Genomic DNA, 7500 nt, shown 5'->3' with positions numbered 1-7500 from the left:
GTGTATTTTAAACTTATAGTTAGAACTTACAACTGACCTCATAGCTGTAACATCCAAAAATAAGGTAACACCATTGTCTTCTTCGTCAACCGTAAAAGTTATGGAGGGAACTAAATTATTGAAGTCTCTTAAAATCTTCTGAATGTCAATAGAAGTTTTCAGTACCGCAAATACATCGTCAACATATCTAACCCAGAAAACAATATCTGCCATAATTGAATTAGCTATTCTACTCTCATAAAATTCCATGTAAATATTTGATAATACTGGGGACAAGCAATTACCCATGTGCATTCCAAATTTTTGTCTGTAAAATTTGCCATTAAAAATGAAAAAAGTGTCAACCACGCGGAGTCTGATTAGTTCTAAAATTACATGATTAGGCAAAGACATGACATGCTTATTTAGTTCGCTATTTAAAAATTCTAAGACGTCGTTTACAGGTACACAGGTGAACAGACTTTTAACATCAAAGCTTACCATTATTTCATCATCTTTTGGAGTTTTCGTGATTATTCTGTTTACAAAATCTAAATTATTTTCAACATGCGAATTAGATATTGTACCTACAAGTGGTTGCAATAATGTTACTAAGAATTTAGAAAGTTTGTAAGACACTGAACCAATAGTACTAATTATAGGACGTAATGGTTGTCCTTCCTTATGGGTTTTAACTGTACCATACAAATAGGGAAGTCTAGCATTTGTCTTCTTCGTCAACCTTAAAAGTTATAGAGGGAACTAATTTATTGAAGTCTCTTAAAATCTTCTGAATGTCAATAGAAGTTTTCTGTACCGCAAATACATCGTCAACATATCTAACCCAGAAAAGAATATCTGCCATAATTGAATTAGCTATTCTACTCTTATAAAATTCCATGTAAATATTTGATAATACTGGGGACAAGCAATTACCCATGTGCATTCCAAATTTTTGTCTGTAAAATTTGCCATTAAAAATGAAAAAAGTGTCAACCACGCGGAGTCTGATTAGTTCTAAAATTACATGATTAGGCAAAGACATGACATGCTTATTTAGTTCGCTATTTAAAAATTCTAAGACGTCGTTTACAGGTACACAGGTGAACAGACTTTTAACATCAAAGCTTACCATTATTTCATCATCTTTTGGAGTTTTCCTGATTATTCTGTTTACAAAATCTAAATTATTTTCAACATGCGAATTAGATATTGTACCTACAAGTGGTTACAATAATGTTACTAAGAATTGAGAAAGTTTGTAAGACACTGAACCAATAGTACTAATTATAGGACGTAATGGTTGTCCTTCCTTATGGGTTTTAACTGTACCATACAAATAGGGAAGTCTAGCATTTACAGTAGTAAACGTACTAACAATATCTTGATTGTTCCCAAATATCGTTCTCAATCTTTTATGAAACTACACATTTACTCGCTCACAAGGATTAAAAATCAAATTTCAATTTATCTCCTGGTCTGCATAAATTAGATCCCTTTATCTTAGTACGTCATGAAACGTCAGTACAAATTGGATAATGTTATCCATTAACTATCATATAGTATACGCTTGTTAATATATGTACTGTATGTTATGCTGTTTCAAATGGACGCATTACCTCGTTTTTTTCTTCTTTCCTTCTTATTAATATATCTCCTTCCACCAAAACCATGTGAGTGTAAGATGCGAGAAGTTATTGTACTATTTTTTTTTTCACTAAATAAAACCATAACTAAAATAAAGTTTTGATAAAAAGTCCCTTTTACTTGAGTTTACAAGGCATACTAAATTTGACAGAAATAATATTTTTTAGGGTATCATGAGGCAAATATTTGCGGATTTTTGCTCTATAATTTTTAGTGAGTTTTCAAAATGTTAATAAAAAAGTATAATCAGAATTTTTCGATGGGCATCTTCCCAGAGCTTTGTATTGCATCTCTTCTTTTTTGTTCTCATGGTTTTTTTCCTTACTTAAATGTTCATCAAAGCTCTTCTTTAGGTACTATTTCCGAACACAATAAAAACGCACCAAATTTTTTCATGCTAAGAAACGTTGCTGAAAATTTTTAAGATATAGAGAAAAGTTGTATTTAAAGTTTTGTCAATTTGTTTGAATCGCCAGTTGTATAATTTGAGATTTAAAGATTTCGAATTTGAGGCCAGCGAATCATAGCTGCAAATTTATTATAGGTTCTAACAAAAAAGAGCAAAACTTTTCGTGCATAATACATTGAAATTTATTCATAAAAACAAACTGTGAATGGTAATGGAAAGGCATAAGCATTCAGTAATTAATCTTTCGTATGCTACGTATATTTTTTCATTAAAATATAAATGATTAAAAACTGCAATTATTAACTTGTAGTTTTAAAATTTCATAAGGTCGTGGATTATGAAACAAATAGAATTTAATCGAATGCATTATTTCGGAATGAAAAGTTGACAGGGAATTGAGAGCAATTTTCCCATGGGTGAATGTGAAAAATAGAGAGGGATGTTTACTGATACTGATGTTTGGTTATGGCAAAATTAACCACCAGGAAGGGTTTTAGAGGAATGTACGGAGGGTTGGGTGGCATCATGGCTTCTAATTAAAATATCTGAAGTAAAATATCTGAAGTAAAACGAATTCGACAGTATGCTATAACTTCTGGGATTTCAAAAGAGCATTGGACAGACAAACAAACAAAGAGAGAGAGAGAGAGAGAGAGAGAGAGAGAGAGAGAGAGAGAGAGAGAGAGAGAGAGATGATTACCTGAGACTGAAAAATCAAGTGCTATCCATAGAAATGGGAATAAAGAAATATGGGAATTAAAGACAACTCAAAGGAGGTGAAAAGCTTAATTTTGATATGCGAGAAGTTTGAAGAAATTTATGACAAGTTTTATTAGTCACTAAACATCATTTTATGAGTTCTTCCCTTGTTGTGAGACTTTCAGAAAATACTTTATCTCTAACTTATAAGACGACAATTTAAATTTCTTCTCTTTCCTACCTCGAGAGTTGCCTGTCTTTCATAATCTGTTTTAATTTTGGTCTGCCCATATAAGGTGATCCATCCTGTAGCAACAATGTATAGATACAATTTTACACTTCTGGGATATCTTTTTTTTTTTGGGGAGTTCGCTGAGAAAATTAATACGAACATTTTCTTTCACCTAAGAAACATTCTTTTATTTAGACTTTTGCTTTCTTTAACATCCACCTTGAAAAGACAACCAGCCATCATTAAAACCACTAAGTTATGTTACAGTACCTACAAAATAATATTTCATGATCAATGGAAGCCCTTGGTTACATTATCCTAAGCAACCTTCTCGGGTGAAAAATTAAGATTGTTTAAGAAAAAGATTTCTCTGTATTCTTTCATGAGACCCCAAATATTCCCCTCACCCTTGTTGTTATAATTAGATAATACTAGCAGACTCAACGCCCATAATAGTAAGATTGTCCGTTGTAACGCCAGGAGTCGCCTCGACGGTTGCTGTGCAGGCAAGATAGAGTTTTGCTTGAATTTTCGGTTACGGTTTTCCACCCGTCCCCTGAAAGGGACTGAGACATAAAGCCCATTATAGGGGGGGTGGGGGTGTGGTTAGGATAAAACACCATTATAAACCGTCTTAGGGGTCCCCACTATAACCCTGCCAGGTTTCATGCGCATCGGACCAGCCATTTGGCCATGACTGAATGACAGACGGACGGACAGACATAACGCCCATTTTAGGGGGGTGGGGAAGGGTAGGATGAAACCCCATTATGGATCATCCTAGGGGTCCCCACTATAACTCTGCCAGGTTTCATGCGCATCGGACCAGCCATTTGGCCATGACTGAATGACAGACGGACTGACAGACATAACGCCCATTTTAGGGGGGTGGGGAAGGGTAGGATGAAACCCCATTATGGATCATCCTAGGGGTCCCCACTATAACTCTGCCAAGTTTCATGTGCATCAGACCAGCCGCTTGGCCATGATTGAATGACAGATGGACGGACGGACAGACATAACGCCCATTACAGGAGGATGGGGAAGGGTAGGATGAAACCCCATTATGTACCATCCTAGGGGTCCCCAATATAACCCTGCCAAGTTTCATGTGCATCAGACCAGCCGCTTGGCCGTGATTGAATGACAGACGGATGGACTGACATAACGCCCATTATAAAGGGGTGGGTGTGTGGCTAGGATGAAACCCCATTATAAACAATCCTAGGGGTCCCCACTATAACCCTGCAAAGTTCCATGTCCATCAGCCAAGCCGTTTGGCCATGATTAAATGACAGACGGACAGACAGACATAACGCCCATTATAGGGGGGTGGTGGTGTGGCTAGGATGAAACCCCATTATAAACCATCCTAGAGGTCCCCACTATAACCCTGCCAAGTTTCATGTCCATCGGACCAGCCGTTTGGCCATGATTAAATGACAGACGGATGGACAGACATAACCCCCATTATAGTAAGATTTACATTCTGAATTAGTTTTTTCAGCCATCTTCAATAACGATGCCAAATCTAAAGAGGTAGATGATAAACGTGTCCGATATTCTCTCTCTCTCTCTCTCTCTCTACGATCCTTTTGACCACAGAGTAACATTTTAGAATATAGAAATTAATCCAATTTCATACCTCAGAGCACTTGGCCCAGAGGTAGTTACTAATTGGTCATTTGGAGCTCCATGAGTTCAGTGAGATTTTATGATCCTCCTAGCAATGATATTTTGATATTTTTCATTTGTTTAACTGCTATTCTTGTTTTATTGTTATTTTACTGCTGAATAGTTTGTAGCTCAAACTGCTAGTTTTTGGTAACTGTATGTTTAAAAATTTTAGGCCTTTCTTGGCTGCATGCACTGTAACTTTATCTCTTTCCTTAATAAACGCTCCAAGAAGAGGTCCATTGGAGGATGAAGCTGTTGGGCATTTTCTGAGACAAACCTTTTTTCATTTTCCTATGTGGAATACAACTGAATATATATATATATATATATATATATATATATATATATATATATATATATATATTTATATATAAAGATAAATGCCACGAAGGAAAAAGAAACGAAGGAGTCTGCAAGATCTTTCGACTTTAAAAGTCCTTTACTGAGCAGATACTGACATAAATACGAGAGACAATACAAGAAGGTTCGTATAACTGACAGATAGGGATTATAAAGGGATTAGTACCTAGAATCCGACACACCTGGAAGATAAGAAACCTTCCCAAACAAGCATAAACAATGGGTGCAATTAAAGGTTTAAGACAATCATCTCAGATACAATTTCCAGACAATTTAAGGATTATAGGTGACATCTATTCGGAACTTGTAAACAAACCATATTCACAAAACATGACAGACATACATTACAACAAAATTTAATAACTCTAAGGCAACTGATTTTTATTTAAGTCAGTAATTATATCTTTGAGGTCATTCTTAAAACATGTTACAGATACAAGGGTCTAAATGAAAAAGGCCACGGACTACCCAAACCCCCATTGAAATTACAATGAAAAGTAAGTGTATTAAAGCAGATTCTAAAAGATTTCGGGATAAGACATCTCTTGACCATGACAATTGACTGAACTATCAATCCAGTTATTGGTGGTTGTTTTCACTTAAATGAATGAATAATGCATTAGATTTTTGCCCAGTTTTTACAGAGTATTTATGCTGGCTTAGCCTTACTTCTAAGCCTTTGCTGGACTGTCCGAGATAGAATGAGGGACAATCCATACATGGAATTTTATATATGTTGTTGTTCTTTCTCTGGGGCCATTTTTATTAACATTCTTTTTAGTGTGTTATTATAGGAAAAAACAAGGTTGACATTAAAAGCTTTTAACAATGGTTTAATGGTTTCAAATCCGTTAAAATAAGGCAAACTGAGAATGTTCTTAGAATTTTCTTTCTGTGTGTTATTTACAGTATAAAACTTTTTTTGGGCTTTATTATAACAAATGTCTAATATATGTGAAGGCAGCATAAATATTTCCCTATTTTTCTTATATATTCAATTTCTTGATCCAAATATTGTGGACTGACAATTCGCAATGCTAGTAAAAACATAGAGGAAATAATTGATATTTTTAAATTAAGATGGTGGCCTGAGAAGAAATGAACATAAGTTAAGTTGTTAGTCGGTTTCCTATAAATACTGAATTTACATTGAAATGGTTCTCTATGTATCAAAACGTCTAAGAAAGGGAGGCAATTGTCTTTTTCTAATTCTAGAGTAAACTTAATCGATGGTACCTGGTTATTTAATTTAGAGAGTAAATCATTTACATCAATACCGACAGGAAGAACAGCTAAACAATCATCAACGTAACGATACCACTTTACAGGAATATGAATGATATTAGGTAAGTAGCGTTTTTCAAAGAATTCCATATACAGGTTTGAGAGTAATGGTGATAAAGGATTTCCCATTGCCATGCCAAAAATTTGATGATAAAATTCACCATTGAATATAAACTTACAATCACAAATGCACAAACTCGTGAGTGAAATAATGTGACTTATAGGTAGAGGTAATTCATGCTGAGTTAGTTCATTGCTAAGATATTCTAAAATAGAGTCTATAGGGACTTTAGTAAAAAGAGAACATACGTCAAAACTAACGAATCTATCAGTAGGGCAAGGATCTCTTTCAATCTATTAGTAGGGCAAGGATCTCTTTCAATCATTCCATCCCGGCTGATTGGAAGGACTCGCTGCGACGGGAAATTTACGAAAAACTACGTAGGACTACAGATGCCCTGAAAAGGAAACTCGACAGAAAACTAAAAAATCTTATTGATAGCAGTGATTGGACTAATTGTGCACGTCAAGATTGTGTTGTTAACTTATCTAGTAAACAAATAAGTGAAAATGTTGTGAGTGCGCTTGGATATGGTTTATCTTTCTTTGTAACAAGTAGACCTTCTGCTTTAATGATTGGGTCATCCCTAAGTAAATTTGAAAAATATTGTGATCTTCCTCAAAATCATGTTGACATGATTAAGGGTTTGAGTTTCCGAGAGTCAGTGTCATCGTCTTAATTCTGTCCACGTGCGGGATTTTTATTCTGTTGTTGGGTGTCACTCTGGTCTTGTCTTTGGGGGTTGTCGGAGAAAATTACGTTTGTTTTATGGATCGCTTTCTCAATTATATGGTCAGGGTACCTTAAAGATTAAAGCTGCACACGAATTAGTTCAATTTTCTTTTCCAGGAAATCCAGGGGAACAAATTAGTACGCTCTTAAGAATAGATTGCCGGCCACGACAATCTTGATAGAAATATAATGATAACTAAAGTAGTGAATACATGAAAGTGTAAATGTTGCTTTTTGTGTTGTTTGTTGCCCATTCAACTTTAAATTTGATGTTGGGAACTAATACGTTTAATTTTGAAAGAAATTCGTTGAAATTGCCCCACCTATTATCCAAAAATGTTAGGATATCATCATCCACAGCATGCCTTTAGGATTTATAACATTTATTACTATAGTTTCAAAATATTCCATGTATAGATT

The sequence above is a fragment of the Macrobrachium nipponense genome, chromosome 1 (assembly GCF_015104395.2).
Source record: "Macrobrachium nipponense isolate FS-2020 chromosome 1, ASM1510439v2, whole genome shotgun sequence".
NCBI classification, from domain to species: Eukaryota; Metazoa; Arthropoda; class Malacostraca; order Decapoda; family Palaemonidae; genus Macrobrachium; species Macrobrachium nipponense.
The sequence above is the reverse complement of the archived record's forward strand: the minus strand, read 5'-3'. Positions refer to the sequence as shown.